The sequence below is a fragment of the Larus michahellis genome, chromosome 6, assembly GCF_964199755.1.
Source record: "Larus michahellis chromosome 6, bLarMic1.1, whole genome shotgun sequence".
In the NCBI taxonomy this organism is placed as follows: Eukaryota; Metazoa; Chordata; class Aves; order Charadriiformes; family Laridae; genus Larus; species Larus michahellis.
The window spans coordinates 49,322,377-49,339,725 of record NC_133901.1 but is presented as its reverse complement, the minus strand read 5'-3'; positions in this window follow the sequence as shown (position 1 = coordinate 49,339,725).

Here is a 17,349-nt window from a genome sequence, read left to right as displayed (position 1 = left end):
TGCAAGTGATCCACTTGGTTATTTTGCGCAGATCACTTTCCTTTCTCAATCTCTTTTTGTAAAGATGGTAAACTCAAGAGGTGAAGGTGGTAAGAATTCAAGTAGGGCAGCGTCAGCCACGTCTCTGCCTGTGCTCATTGCTGGTCTCAATTATTTGAATTTTCCCTTTTGTACATGAACTAATTTAAAGCTATTTATTTACCCTTAAAAATAGTGCTAGCTGTTACTACGTGTTTGAGGGTTAAGGCAGAGAAGGCAAAGGAGGGGAAAGGAAAGAAAAAAAAAGCTTTACTTAAAAAGTGAAGTAAAATATGCTACATGAAAATGACAATAGAAATGCACAGTGTTTTAAGATGACAAGTCTGGGAACAATCTTTAATTTAAAGGGTCTTATCCACAGTTTTCATAAAGAAATGTTAATTAAAAGTGTGATGACATGTTTGGGATTTAAAGGAAATCTTCTGCAAAGGATTTATAGCAATCACAGCTCCGGAGCATTAGGATTACAGATCCTTGTGCTGTTCCTTTTCAGCGATCATGTGATTGGCCTGCTGTTAAATATAGCTCCCATTTAGTGAATTGAGACAGGCAAGGGAAAGGTAGGGATAGTTTCGCTTTAACCAGCGGGATTTCAGAGGTGTTGGAGATTATACAATTCATTAGTTTTTTACATAAGATCAAAGGGAGAGAGGAAGTCTTAATTTGGGCACCAACTGCTACTGTCTGAAAGTCTTGCAGATTAAATGAGAAGAGAACATGTGTGGTGCTAACTGCTTGTGTTGGAGCATGAGCCTATTGTTTTATATCTCACTAACTCATTGTTCTCTTCCCGGAGATAATTCTCACACTTAAGACCTTGGGAGATAGTTATGTCTATTGTGAATAGTTCAGCAACCAACTGGCTCAGAGGTTATTGCCTAAGCATCTTTCCCTCGCTCTAATCCCCTGCAAGGTTTTTTTCTGAGCAGTGTTGTTAATCTAAAATGACTGCTAACTGACTCCTGTGTCAAACATTATTCATTATGTGCTTTAAATGCTTCCTGCAGAGGCCAAAATAAATTCTGCTTTTTAAAAGCAGACCACAAGGAGTGCCTATGTGGGATATTTCCTAAAAGATTAGGCTCAAAATGGCAGTTAAGATGATGAGGGGAAAAAACCTGTGCTCAAAACAAAGCTTCGCAATTTAACCAGGGATGTACAAAATGGACAAACCTCAGTTACCAAACCCCACTTTTCACACAGAATTATCTATAACGTCTTCCTGTGAGAAAGAACACGTGCTCTTGCAGGGCAGGAGAAATACTTTTATAAAGACATGGAATAAGTGACCTTATAAGCAAACAAAGGCCAAATAAACAAAATTTGTAAAAACAGTAACTCTTTTGTGTCTTTTTTTTTTTTTTCAGGTGTCATGGTGTTGGCGTAAAGCAAGAGGGGTTTTTTGTGTCAATGGCACTGACAGGCCTTGCATGCGTAATGACAGTATGGGAAGAGAGACAGACAGATAGATTTGAATAGCAATAAGGTGGGTTTTCTTCCAGTGTGAAAAGAGCATGGGATTCGTGTGTACTGAGATGAAGTATAGCCTTGCTGCACAGTGCAAATATTTAATGCTGTTCTAACTATCCCTTGGTTATTGGAGTGTGACAGTTAATAGTCGTCAGCTGCCAAACCCAGCGAACAGTTTGGTTCCCTAAAAAGAAAATGAAAAGTTAAAAAATGAAGCCAAGTCGTACTAGAAACCTGCAAATCATAAATGTGCTATCGCTTAGCAGGCAGATCATCTCCAAAGTTCAGAGCCATGTCGACCTGAGCTGCTTCTCAAATGAGAGAAGGACTGAGCATGTCTGTCTTCTAGTCCTGGCTTTGCCAGGTACTCCCAGGCAAGCTTTGGCTGGGCTTTCTGCCTCCCGAGGCCCTGTTACTCCCTAGCAGTGTTTGTGAAGGAGATTGAGTAAAGGCTGGAATGAAGCAAAGCAAAGCATTATCGTTATTCTGGGTCAAACATCTCGAGTCAGTGGCACAGCGTAAACGCATAGAAAAATGGAAGAGCTCCTAAACTGAGTGTGAGAGAAATTGTGTGCTTGGAAGGCCTCCCTGTCTACGGTGCCATGGAGATGTTAACATTGGTGTAAAATATTGCCCTAAAAGAAGCATTACAGTTGAATAATAGCGGCATATGAGAGAATATGTCAAGAAATAGATTCAGCTTGAAAATCATCACTCATTCCACATATTATTTTTGTTATTCATACCAGAAGTAACACTTCTCTGTACTTAAAAATTGCTCTATTTTGGTCTTACCTACTTTTTGGGTCCTTGGGAATAGTCACATTCCCACTTCCCCTGTCTGTTTGCTGGCTGTTGTTACGTGACGGGGAGTACCAAATGTGATTAGAAGGCCATGGTCTCCAGGCTCCCTGTGTAGCCCCTGAAGAGCGTGCCTCCAGAGGACAAGTTAGAGCAGGGAGCTGGGCAACACCTCCCGAAATGCTCTGCAGGCACCTCTGCTGGCTCCAGAGAGAAGGTAGGATGGGACCTACCTGTTCCCGGGCTGTTAGCCATCTAAAGCAGGAGCAGAGGCGGGGACTGCTCTGCCCTGGCTTTTTCCCTTTGTTGGCATGCACTTTTCACAGAAAGGCAAGAGGAGGGAAAACAAATAGCAAACAGGCAAATAAAGCAGCAAAATGTACAACCATCAGCAAAATGACTCATGTTTAAATTACCTTGATCTCAGTTCCTTAAAATTATTTGGATTGCAAATTAATGATGATTCTGCTAATCTCTTCATATTAATACTTGTGGTAGATATTGCACAAAACCCCATTGCTCATCTGTTGTTTGGACTTCCTACACAACTGTTTGTTTCCGTAGGATTTATCTCTCTCCTGAAGTATTTCCCCACAAACAGACCTCCTGTCCCAGTTAGCTTCATAAAAAGAGTAGGTTTGGAATTTTTTAAGGAGTGAAGCAGTAATTAATCACAATAGGTTTTGCCCAAAATTGGACTGTTGTTAATATCTGTGGGTCAGGGAATTATAAATTAAATCACTGATCCAACTTCAGGGTACATTTTCAGGGATATCATCTATTGGGGGGGCTATTAATGGCACTCAAGTAACTTACAGTATTTCCAGGGTTCTTCTATCAGCCTATCACATGGACAGACCTATTTTAGTCTGGCCTGTCCTAAGGCGTAGCCAGCTGCTGTGGCTGTCTTGCAGGGTAAGGACAAAGCGCTTTTCTATTCATCTCCCAAGGTCAGTACAATAACAAACACATTTTATGTCTGAGAGTGAAAAGCCTTTATCAGTGCAACTTTTGCGTTCCATAAATGGCCACAGATTTCACAAGATAAACACCCTGGATTTGGGGAAGGTTGTGCTCCAGATACACGGTGTATCATATGTATCATGAATACATATATGATACATTTAATTGCCTAAAATTAGCAGTAAAACAGCCTCTTGAGGCTTGATGTTTATTATCCACCACAGTGTTTTGGGACAAAGCAAGAAACGAGATTTTAGCATATAACCTGTCAAATTCAGCTTGGGAAACGAAGAAATTAATTTGGAATGACTTGTCATAGTATGTTTGCTATAGAAATTTACGCCAGCTCAGAAGTTAGTCCTTCTACCCCACAGCAGCAGCAGCTTAAATTGGGCGATGGGAGTATCAGAGTGGGAAGGTATTTGAGTTTCCCTGAGGTTCAGAGGTCTGCCCTAAAAAGAAGGCTCACATATCGTTGTCTCAAAGGAAAAAGATAAACTGTCGTGTGCTTGGGCATTAACTTGCACAATATCAGCTACAGCTCTGCAGTTTGGGTTGACATGCAGAAGTACTGTGTCATCCTTTGTATGACATATCTGCACACCTCTGCCTGACACGGTCTTTGCTTGTCCCTCTTGATCCTGCATGTTTTATTTATCCTAGCCTTGTAACCTTTTCCTAATGACCTCATTTTTCTGAAAGAGATGAAGATGGGGCAGTGATGGGGAGGACATCTCTCCTGTATTGTAGTCCATACCGTCTGAGACAATCAGCTTCCCTGAAGACTCACTCAGTCTTTGCTGAATGGATGATGGAAGAACTACTCTGTGCTAAAAAGGCCAGTGAGGTTTCTAATAATCCATTTTTTCTTATGCCTCTTCCCGTGTTTCACGCTGTAGTGAGAAATCAACTCTGTTGAACCAGCAGGCAGCCCTACCAAAGGCCTAGCCTTTTTGCTTTAATTGGAGTTAATTCTTGTTCTTTAATTTTCCTTGGATATATCCTGCCATTGTCCTAGACCATCCCTATACTGTAATATCGAATGGGATTGGAGCGCATGGCGTTTGGCATAGCAGCCTCGTGTAGCACTGAATAAAGTTGAGCCCCAAGGATCATGAGGGGTTTCATTTACTTCCCCTCCAACCACTACTGGCAAAAAGAAAACAGACAGAAATGCCTGTTGCACAGATCTCTTGCCTCTCTATTCTGCTCATTTAGCTCAGCTTAATGATTCTTCTTGGCTGCCTCTTCCCTTCCAAAAAATAGCTGTGAATATTCATCTTTAAAAGTAAAGCACCATAGAAGTGGGCCTTCATACAGGACTCTCGCCGGCTGCCACTCCTGCTGACAAAGAAGATTGCAAGAAGCAAGAATTTGAATAAAGGACAAACGTCACATATGCTGTGTGCTATGGAGGACAAATGCTGAATACAAAATATGTTTAATTGCTGAGTTAATTATCTCACTAAAGTCTAAATGTTGTTTTTCAGCACTCCCCCCCCCACTCAGTTGTTTACTTTTATCAGTTAGAAAATAAAAAATCAATGTCATGAAAAACATAATTATATTCCTACTAATCTGGAGTGTTTTCTCATTTGAGTACTGCAGTCTGATGCGTTTTATCACTTTCCATCAGATTATAGCAGTGGAAATTGCCAGTTAAAAGCTATGGCTTTAGAGCAAAAAAGGGGAAGAAGAAAACCCACCCCAAAGCCATGTGCCTTGCCAATCAAATCTTATTCCTAATGACAAAGCTTCTGCGATTTCCTTTCTGACAATACATGAATAGCTAGTGAATAATTGGTTCAACAGGAGCTTCATTAAAGTCCAAGAGAGAAAGCAGGATCTTTCATGTGAATAATTTGGAATGATTGGTAAAGATGAGGCATTATTATAGGATTGCCTTCTGCTCCACAGTCAGAAATATGCAGCCTCTTCCTTGCTGAAGTGTGAAAACATTTTGTAAATAGTTCTAGCTGCTCCCGAGTGGTGGATGATCTTGCTACTTAGTGAAATGACTTCTTGGTTGCTACCATTTCTGGATTAAATGCACCCATTCTCTACATAAATGGAAAGTAATTGAGCTTTGTCTGGGGAGCCCAGCTGCAGACACACCCTCCCACTCTCAGCTTGAACAGGTTTTGGTGTAAGCCATGGGTGTTTCTCCTCCACCACTGCAGCACAAAGGGTAGTGACACTGACCCACAGAAACCCAGACCCCGTGACTACGTACCCCAGCTCACCCCACCACACTGCTTCACTCTGTGCCATCCAGTCTGGGCTGGCGAGTACATACGTGTAAGTGCATCAGCCCGTCCTCAACGGCTCTGCCACTACAGTCTTCCTGGTGGGCAAAAACAGCGCAGAGAGCTCAGCCTGGCACCTGGTCAGCAGAGTGAACATTACCCATGAGAGTCACCTGGGTCATTTACTGGAGCAGATGAGTCCACGTCTAACAGCCACCTCACCGAGAAGCACCCTCTCCTCCCGGCACGCTTCCCACGGCCCCCGTGCAGCAGGGCAGTGCAGTGCAGCAGGACAGTGCGGTACAGCAGGGTCCTGCCAGGAACCCACGCAGATGCTCGTGCCACCCTCCCGGCAAGTTAGGAAAAGGCAAAGGGAGCAGAGATGAGCTCAGGATTTCAAGGCGTGACCAAGCTCTGGGACTGGGAGCTGACACCCTGTAAAGACAGGCCAATTTTTGAATTTCAGATCTAGGTTCCCTCTTCTGTGACGCGAGCCCAGGCCTGCCAGGCCCAATATTTCTGATCAGAGCCAATTAACCTCATGGCCTTGCTTGGGATTTCATATGCCGCTGGGTTTGCCATATGGCATCCTAAACTCTACGTGTATCTCAGATTTTTTAAAAAAACTTTTTTTTCTTTTTTCAAAGGAAGGACCAGTTAATTTCTCTACCCTGCAATAACAGATCCTTCACCTCACATGAAAAATCATTCAGTGATTCTGGCAGCCCCTGAGCTGAGTCACCCGACTCCAGCCACTTTGGATGGAGGTGACCTCAAAATGGGGAAACTCGGCAGTAGGGCAGTCACCTCCTCGTGTGTACCACCCAGGACAATGAAGCCTTCTCCAGTATGTTGTCTCAAGAAATCATCTGTGAGGCTTTAAAACAGTCAGTGAATGCATAAAAATATCACTTTAAAGATAATCTCATAAGGTCATTCACAGCCTTGAGGCAGTGCTCTTAGTGATGCGCAGTGTCGGGGTTTAGGGGTTCAGAGTTTCTCACTGTCTGTTGAGGCTTTTCTAGGTGGAGTTGGCTCTAGGTGCCCCCCAGGGAAACAAGCCCACAGCTGGACCCTTTCCCAAGAGGTTCAGCAGGCTGTGGTAGGACCACTGCGTAAAGGCAGGTCTCGAGGAGCACATATTGGATGAACATCTGGTGAGAGCAACCATATATGTGCCAGCGGACACACATGCCCTCCTGCTCTGGCCTCTGCCTGTTTTGACAGGAGCCAAAAATCAGGGAATTGGTTTTTCACCCAGTGTACCCACTATAGCTCAGCACAGTTATGCTAATGTACAGAGACATACGCTACCTGCCAAAATTTGGTCAATTCCTGCCAAATTAATGACTGTAATAAATAACAACAGCAATGTTGAACATGATCCTACTCCTCTAGGCAGTGAATAAAACAGCCTTCCCAACTCAGAGGCTGTGGCCCGATGTCAAGTGGCTGCAACCCAGCCAACTCAGAGCAGCTGAGGAGGCTACATATACCAGAGGAGATTCACTGCAGGGTAACTTTTGGAGGGAGAAGCGAGTTTCATTTGCTGTGAGTGCTCATTTGCACAGACAACAGCTAATCTGAGCTGTCCTTTTGCCATGCTGAGGCTCCTCACCCCATGTGTGCTTGAAATGTGGAGGGCCACACTATCCCTGCAGGACTGAGAATCTCCAGAGGATCTAGAGCCTTTCTCTGCAGTGTTTGTGTTTACAGACAATGTCCATGTTCATTTAGTATCCTCACAGTCTACTTTTTAAACCATTTACCCCATCTCTTTTCACAGGTCTTCAGGTGGCTGGTCAGCAGAGCATGCATTGCTGGCATTAAATAGCCCTGTCTGAGAAATGAAAACTAAGAGTATCAGGATTGATATAGGAAAAACATCAACCAATTCAGGGCATGCAGCAACAGTGAGCAGGATTTCTGTGAACAGTTTTGCCACTCATTACCAAAAAGAAAATATTTGTCATCATTCTTCCCCAGAATGTTTTTACAATGGCAGCTGCTACCTGAGCTGGTATTTGGGTTGCTGAGCAAGTGAGCAGCATCCTAAGGAAATAAACACACAGGCAGGTGTGCAACCATGCTCATTTGCTGCTTTTTGAGGGCAGGAGAAGGGTGATGTAATTAGCAGACACATGTTTAAATTTTTAATTAAGAGTTTTAATGGATTATTCACTGCCTACCAGAACACACATGCTCTTACTTTCTCGCTCTTTTCGGCTGGGTTCCTAAGGAAACCAGGCTTAGTCAGTCATGCTGCCAGCCAGCCAGCCAGCCTTCCTTCCTAATCAGTGTTGAACTCTTCGGGGTTCATGGCAGGTGAACACCACTTTTGTGGTAAAATCATGACTGCATCACAACACAGTGGTAGGAAAAGGGCTGAGCAGTTGCTGCAGGAGTTTAGCAACAGGCACAAGAAGACTTCTTCCAGGAGGAGGGCCCCAGCCTCCAGCAAAATCAGCTGGGGCAGGGGGGAGGAAGGCCTGAGAGGAAAGCAGGGGAAGAAGACAAGAGCATCCTGACATGCTGCCCACAGATTCCTTGGACCCCCTCTGACTTACTGTTCAAAGAGGATTTTTTAAATGTGTTTTTGGTCTCATGACACTTGCTGGTGCAGTGATATTCTTTGTGGTGCCACTGTGATACAGGTTGCGGCTGAGGTCGGTTAGGGTGCAGCAGGGAAGGGCATGTAGCTGAAAGATCCGTTGGACTCCAAGAGTTTTAAGAGCCACTGCTTACACAAGTTGTTTTCTTCTACTTTATGAATTAATTGCATTTATTCCCAGGATATCTCTGTACTATATTTTGGTATAGAAAGGCTAGAGGACTAAGAAAAAGAGTTCCCAAAGTTTTTAGTCCTGCTTTGTTGCTGCTGAGACAGGGGAAACAATATGAGACTCCTAATTTTTCTCCTTCCATGGTTCAGTAGTATAAGTGATAGGTTTGATTCCTGGCTGATTCCACCATTTCTGTTCTTCTGTGAAGGAAAATGGGTTAACAATTTTTCTGAGATGACCAGTCTTTAAAAGCTATGGAGATTTTGAGAGGAACAGCCTGTCAGGGAGCAGCAAGAGCTGGCTCTCTGCAAGGGAAGGAGAGCTGGGAGCTGAGCACAGTGACACAACAGGCAGGGCAGAAGCCTCACCAGCCCCACAGCCCCTAGGTGAGGCAAGCAGGGCTGGTCCAGTGAGGGTAACAAGGATCAGGCACAGCCCAGTGAGCACCAGGCAGGTTCATGGTGATAAGGCAGGTCTGAGCTCAGGCTGGGAGTCCGCTGCAGGTCAGGGTCTAGGTCCAGAGCAGTGGGCCCAAAGCCAGGGACAGGCACGGCTGTGGCACAGCAGGAGCTTTATCTCAGATGGGGGCCAAATGGAAAGGGCTTAGCTTAAAAGGAGGTCCCACGGGGAGTGGTATCAACCCTGGCTGAGGCCTCCCTGCAGCGCTGTGTCCAAGGCCAGCAAAGGAGGTAGGACGCTCTCAGTTGTGCTAGCTCCAAGTCAGCCCTGAGCCCAGGCAGCCAAACAGCCAGGAGGGGGGATGCTCTCAGGGCCCTTAGAAGCCCTCATCTCGCTGTGTTTGCTCTTGCTGAAGCATGGAGGAATGCTGGGAAGTTGCTATGTGACGTGGAATGGTCCCTGATGGCTTTAAAACCCAGAATCTTCCCTTTTGGATTTGGGCTTGCCAGATATAACTGCTCCTTGTTGCTTGGTGGTCCAGCAAATGGGTTTTCCAACCCTATGGAATCTTAGGAAATCATGAGGCTACTCAGCACCTGCTGGTGCTGGTGAACATTCTGGTTGATATGGGATGGAGGAGACTCAGGCCCTAAGCACAGTGTGAGATGGATGACCACCTGGGAAGTCCAAGGTGCAGAGTCATAAATATTAAACCGCAGAAGCTGAACAGCCAGAAATTAAACACATTGTTATAGTTGAACGAGAATTAAAAAACAAAACCAAACAACAAAAAAACAAAACGAAACCAAAACCCCGAAAAAAACGACCAAAAAAAATCCCACCTAAACAAAAACAACAAACAGAAAGCATTTGGGTTGGTGGTTTTTTTTACGTGCACAGTTTAAGCAGGCAAGCGATTTCACTGCATCCACGTAGCAAGAGTACAGAGCTGCTCCAGTACGCGCAGTGCTACATAAACTCACCTAGCAGCTGGGCTGGGGTCTGACTTTGGATCTGCACTCTCAACCAGTTCCAGCACAGCAGAAAAACTGGGTGTTGCAAAGCAAGCTGCCAGGGAACTCCTAGCACCAAACTACAAGAAGATTCTTGTCCCATAATTAGATTCTGCATATTTGTTTTGATTGTTTTGATTGTTTCATTGCAAAATACCTCAGTGAATCTACAAAGGATATATTTGACATCTACTGCTGACAGGTTTTTCTACTCCATTCACCAAAGCAATGTTTTGTCTGCCTCCTCTTCTGTTCTATTTACTACGTGAATGATCCATGTATTAACACAGTTTACAATCACTTTCATTTTTGTTACTGTTGCATTCTCACTTTAAGGGTAACTTTGTTTATTAATTCCTTCCCACTGACTTGCCTGAAGGTAATGCTTTGTTCTGCACCAGCACTGCCCTGCTACGCCCCTTGTGCTTCTCTGAAGAAGGTCCATACTGTTAGCACCATTTGCAGTGGTGCAGGTGGCCTACAGAGAGATGAGCAGTTGTACTGAGCTATCAGTGTCTACTGGAGGTTCTGCTTAAATTCCAGGGCACAACGTATCCCTAAAGGATTTTCCCGCATTGGTATCTCTGTTGGAGCTGCTGTTTGAGCGCGGTGAGTCTCTTGTTCAGACTCAGCACTTGTTGCAAAAGGTGCATTTCCACTTCAATCAAACAAGACCCAGCCTGAATCTAGTTGGAGAAACAATCTTGGAGCCTTAAGAACTCTCCCCCCCCCTCCCCCAAATCTCTTTTGTAGGTAAATTAGTGAACACAAACGTTGTAGGAGGAGAATGAAATTGGTCATGTTATGACTCTCTTCTCAACTTCCTTGGGGATTATAATTTTTGTCTTAATCTTGTTACTGCACTTTTACTGGTAATCTGCTTTGTTTCGTTCATTTACATTATTTTAACAGCCTATATATAAACACATTATAACATAACACTACACTAAAAGTATTTGTGTATATGCATGTATGGGCATGTGTCTATAGTTTTATATAGATATGAAGTAATTTGGTTTTTTAATATTAAAGTTGCCTTCTCAGATTTTTAAATGTGGTGCCAGTTTTTCCACATCCTGGCCTGAAATAGATATATTAATTTAGGAATAAGACTGTGTTGGACTTACAGAAGAATTTTAAGATACAACTGCAAAATGCAACATAGAATGGAAAAGATAAGATACGGTGTTGGCTTCTTCTGTCAGTTTTTGAAACGTATGAAATGGAAAAAATCTGAAATGAAAAAAAAATCGGAAATCAGCAGCTGATAGAAAAAAAGTGTTGTATAGAATGGAAATATGGACAACTCTTCCAGGCTGCCTTTCAACAGGAAAGCATATATCAAGGACTGAAGTGAAAGAGAATGGGAATATTTGGCTGGACGCAAGGTTGGTTCTAATAATGATTCTTCCAAAAGACTATTTGACTATTTGAATTCTCATAGCCAAAAACATTTGCCACTCTTTTTCCGTGAGCAATTTTATAAATCAAAAGGCAACGGATATTGCAAAAAGTCCTGAAAGCACATGGATGAGTTTTCCAGTGAGCATCCAAGAAACTGGAAATGTCACAGGCCCTTTAATTCAGTCTTGCTAGCACCAACAGAGCACTTTTTTGTCAAGTATTGCCTTCATCCTAACTGCTCACATAGTCAGATATTTGCAGCAGCATTTTTGTGTATGGCAAACCCTTGCAATATGGAAGGTTTTCTTTTCCCTGGCAATGCAATATGCAAATACACTCCACTGATGCAAAACTGAGCCCACTTAGTGCAGCTTATCATACTGAAATAGCCTCATCAGTGCAAACACCCAGCATCCTCTTAGCCAGGCTGTAATAAGATCTCAATGACATATACAAGGGTTTGTAGGAGCAGGTTATTATTTGTGTAACATCAAAGTCCTGCTTTATGTGGCAGGCAAATGCATGGCACTCTTCATGGCATTTATTTATAAAGAAAACTTGAAAACACAGTGCATCTATATATCAGGGCATATAGGTATTAATGGCCCTGAGCAGCCTCACCTGGGGCCTCCCCTCTGCCCAGGAACCCCATTTCAGTTCACCCCTAGGCTGTGTAGTAGGAGTGGTGGTTTCTAGCTCAGCTGCAGCCATGCCCATACCTGGGCCCTGTTTATCCAGACCACAGCCCACAGGTTAACTTTCCAGCTTGACCTTGACTTTGGCTCTGCCTCATTGCAATGGACCTGCCTGCTCATCACTGTGCTTGGTACAGATCCTGACTTGCGGATTGACTACCTGGCTTGACCTCAGACCTGCCTCGTCACCACAAACTTGCCTGGTGAGCTTGACTTTTGGTTAAACCTGGCCCTGGTCTCGGGGTCTGTCCTGCCCTGCTCCCTTGCTGCCAGCCCCTCAGCTCCTGAGCTGCAGGGGGCAACTGACCCTTGCTGCTCCCTGATGCTGTACTAACAGCACTAACTAATTATGTGTGTCCAGGAACAAGAGAATGAAATTAAGAGATGAGTTACAAACTCAAGAAAACTTGTTAATAATGGAATCAGTGACTCAGCACCCTTGCCACCATTAGGATGTGCCACATGAAGGATTTTTTTCTAGTGTGTCTCAGACCCTGCTTCAGCAGTATGAAATATAGATCATGAATTAATTAGAAACAATTCAATTGCATGATCGTAAAATTGTTTTTCTTTCCATGAACGGATGTAACTCATCAGTCTCTGTCACAAGCGCTCAAATTTGTCTCTGAATTGGACTTAGGGCCTCCTGAGTTTCAGATTCTCCCTCATTAGGGATTTTAAAATTACATGGTTTTAAAAACATGTGGTTCTGAGAACCTCAGTCTTTTGGGGGTTTTAAATCTGTCTGGCAATGGGAGATAATTAGGGCCACAAAAATGATCAGAGGAATGGAATACCTGTCCTGTGAGGAGAGGCTAAGAGAGTTGGGGTTGTTCAGCCTGGAGAAGAGAAGGCTCCGCAGAGACCTTATAAGCTTTTCAGTACTTAAAGGGGGCCTACAGGAAAGATGGGGACAAACTTTTTAGCAGGGCCTGTTGCGATAGAACAAGGGGTAATGGCTTTAAACCAAAAGAGGGTAGATTTAGACTAAACATAAGGAAGAAATTTTTCATGATGAGGATGGTGAGACACTGGAACAAGTTGCCCAGGGACATGGTAGATGCCCCATCCCTGAAAACATTCAACGTCAGGTTGGATGGGGCTCTGAGCAACCTGATCTAGTGGAAAATGTCCCTGCTTATTGCAGGGGGGTTGGACTAGTTGACCTTTAAAGGTCCCTTCCACCCCAAACCATTCTATGACAATAATTCTGCCTTAAATACAGCCACAAGGCTCCTCATGTACCAGAGAAGCCCCATACCTAGAACAGTTGTCAGGCTACTTCTGCCCAGCATTGCAGCAGGGGACTAGGTAAAGCAAAACCACAGGCTGGAGGCACAAGCCCTGGGCAACCTGCCAGCTCCAGCTCTTTTTCAGTCCCTCTAATGGCCCTCAGTTGAGCAGTACATCACACACAGCCTCCCTTTTCGCTGAACTTGCAATGACTGCTGTCCTCCATTGTAATTCATCATGAGAGAAGAAGACAGACTTTTGTTCCTGGCAGACAGCTGTCTGTCTTGAAGTATATGTGCAGTTTGGACTGTCAATTTTCTGGACTTGTGCTAAAGACACCTTTGTCTGGGGAATCTGGTATGTAGTGGTGTTTCTGGGTGCGTATGGGGTATGTTTTTATTTCTTCACTGCACATTTTGTGGCCTGTCACATCTTTTGATCTAAAAAAAAAAAAAAAAATCCTATACTAAGCCTCAACAGTTCATAAAGCTGTGTTGAAAAAATGTAAGATGCTGCTGAAATCAACGGTTGTTTAAATCCACATGGATCATGTAATGTCCAAAAGCTTCTTTCCCCACAATATGGAGGAGATAAATTTAAAAAACAAACACACACACACCCCCGCAGCTCCCCCAAGATCAACATGCAGTCATTCAACTCAAGCAGTCAGACCTGCCTGCAAAGAACAACACGCTTAATATTGCTAGACTCATGATGGAGATCACAGTGGTGTCAGTTCTCAAATCAAAGAGAAATAAAGGTTCATGTTCCTGTCCCAAGAGAAGGCAATTGGTTTTGAAAGGTTGTCAATCTAGAAATTTCAAATACAAACATGTACATATGCCAGCAAAGTCAGTCTTCTGAATGTATGAATAACGTTTCTCCAGACTGGGTAGTGTAGCCTCTGAAGGGCAGTCTTTGACACAACTGGATGTGGTGGTGTTTGTTTGAATCTTTCGATAAAAAGTATTTCAAAACAGAAATAAATAAGTGGCTACAGGTTACTAAACTGATTACCGGTGAGGAATATGGCAATTGCTTACCCAAGATAACCATTTGCAGTAAATGCTAATAAAGGAGAATAACCGATTTAGGTCTATAATTAGGGTTGCAATGGCTTAAAACTCAGTGAAGAAAGATTTAGACTGAACACCAAGAAAAAACACCTGAAAGCAGCAAGGTGTTTAGTCTATGAAATGCTGAAGAGGTATTGAGGGAACCTCCACTCAGGTCAAGTCAACATAGCTCATTGAGAGAAGTGCACAACTGAGTTACACTTCTATTCTGGGCTTTCATTTGCAGGTCATCATTAAGCTCTAATGAACACATTTTAGGGAGCAATCCTGCTGAAAGGAGTTAAATTTGCCAGCTTTTCCTCATCTGGATCTAGGTTTTCTGCTTCCTTTCTATGACCCTATACCTGGAGCATTTAAAGAACTGAATCATCAACCCAAAACAAGTAACTCCTTTCCTCTTACCTTCTCTCAAACAGAAGAAAAAACCCAGAGAAATTACAAAGAGAATTTTAACTAGATAAAATCAAGGAAATTCCCAATTGAAGTAGGCCCTTCTGTTTAAACGGTGGCTAATGCTGTCACTGATTAGAATCACAGTAGTGCCTAGATGCCTCAGCTGAGATTAGGGGGTGGGGGGTTGCTTTCCTTATACTCTAGATTAAAAAGACAGTCAAAGGAGGTATTACTGTCCCTATATGATAGAAGACAAGATGAACCTCTGGGAGGTTAAGTGACTTACTGGTAGGAAGTCTGTAAGAAAGACAGAAAATGAAGCCAGGGCTTCTGAGTTTCAGTTGGTGCTTTATTCCAAAGTCTCTCTCTGTCAGGGAGCTTAGCCAGAGTAGGGCTCCGAGAAGGTTTGGTGTTGCTTGACCAAGACATTGCTGCCTATTGCAAAGTGGGAGCTACAGTGCTATCATCAGATGGGCTTTGTGGCAGGAATTGGAGCCAGTTAATGTGGCTGGCTGTGGGTTAATTCTTTATGAAATGAGATTGTTGTTCATGTGTGTCATGCAACTGCACTCAAGAGACCCGATTTTGATTGCTTGCATTACCAGCTGGGAAGTCAGAACTTCGTAATTTTAGAAGCAAAAGGAGAAATGTAATTTCCTGGACTATAGATGATTTTTTTTAAAAGCAATTATGCAATGTCTATAGAGTCAACATGTAAACTCAGTGCTAATTCTTTTCTAAGAGGTTAATTGTTATAATAGCAGAAAACCTCATATGCAGCAATTGAAATTGAGTGGGTTCATCACTATATTCAGAACCCCCTCCCAAGCTGAGCATTTTCTCTCTAATAATTCCCAGCATTTATACAGACAGGAGCATTTCTGAGCTCCAAGTCTGCTTCACCAAGAGACAGGTTAATATTTTTCCTATTTAACAAACAAGAAAACTGTAGCAAGGAGCTTTCAGCAAGACTAGAGGCAGTACCATGTGTTTAAAACTCAAAAGATCCTGCTGCTCACTATTGTATTTAATCTCTTCAGCCATACTATTTTCCATTAGACTGTTTGTCTCTGATAGCTCTGGATAGCTGCGGATTTGAAGCCAGCGAAATATTCAAAAGGAAAAAGACAAGTGAAACCCTGAAAGAAAGAAAGGACATGTAGGCTGAGTCGGCAAAGGGATGTGAACAGGAATGCTCTACTGGAAGTTTCTGGGTTTTAGGAATATGTTGTTACTGTGTATAATTTCTTAAGGAGGATGTCACTGTTATTTTACAGATATTAATGATTTATTTTTACAGATTCCCTCTGAAGAAGGTAAATAAAAATAGCTTATTTTCTGTCTTTCCTGAAATGGCTACACGTAGGCACAGAAATTCAGGGCCCGATTTTCAGAGATGACAAACAAACATACAAAATAAAGTCAAGCTACTTTTCCTGGATCTAATGAAGACGGAATAATTTTTCTTATACTCCTGAATGTTCTCCATTTACAGATAACTATTCAACTATGATTATATTTTAATTTTAACCAAATTATGGTGTTGGATTAAAAAGTCAACATTTGCTAATAAAAACATTGAGTTTATTGTGAATGCTCATTCTTTGAGATGCTGCCTATATTCATAAACACAGTTTCTGCCTCCACAAGTTTACAATTTAAATGGCATTTCAGATTCTACCATATTCAGTTCTTAGTGTGAGGAAAACTTGTAGTATAAAAGAGAATTTGATAATCTCTAAAAGAAATTAATTAGAAATTAGAAAATGTATATTTCCAATGTAAATAATTTCTCATTTGCCTATTCTGTTTTACTGCTAACTGAATGGTCTCCTATGTGTCTCGGCATTTGCAATGACAGCATTTGTGAGAAAGTTTTTTATTTTTCATTACATTTTTTATTTTATTACATATTTTATTTTTTTATTACATATTTTATTTTTCATTACATTTTTATGATGTAATGTGGGAATTTATTACATATATTTTGTAGATTCCTTTCCTGTTAGATAATTTGGTGTTTCCTTTCTTTTTGATTCTTTTATGTATCCCTTGCTTCTCAGAAAGAGCACTGAGGCCACAGATGAGCTCTTTATTTAACTTCAAATTATTTTAATTTAGTCCAGAGTTTCCAAAGATTAATTATTTTGTGCACTCTACTTCAGATTGCTTCATTTGCAGGAAGTTAATGTTCAGCATTACTTGGAAGTGAAGGAAAACGAACAGATCATTTTTAAAAGTCTGTCATTAATACCATATACTGTATTTTTCTATTCCTAATGACTGTGATTTTAAATCAGCCATATGAAATTAAGCCCAAACACTTAAGGTATGATAGCTCATCAGTCAGCGGAAACCTTCCACTGGTTTTAAAAGAATTTTTATTATTCCCTGAAGCATGTGTATAACTCCATAAATACACATATGAGTATCTCCCCAAAAGAACTCCAAGACAATACAGGTGCAGTCACCCATCTTGTTCAGACCACAGGCAGCAAAGGTCTGTGAGGATTGATTGAGGTTCTTGATACTGCCCACCTTTCCTCCCCAGACTGTCTGTTCAAACTACATCTGTAATCACTCCCTAACGTGATACAGTTTAGCTTATGCACTTTTAATGGCAGGTCATTTCTAGGATGTCTAAAATTTCTCTGCACCTTCTGTGGGACTGCTTGCATGTAAGCCAGGGACAATTCAGGGGATGACTCACTGGATGCAAGTTAAGCACCCAGCTCCTGTTGAAAGACAATAAGAGTTGATTAACTCCCAGCTGAGCTTTTGAAAATATCCAACTTTGCTCTCAGGGCACCTTTCAGCTGAAAATAATGCATAGA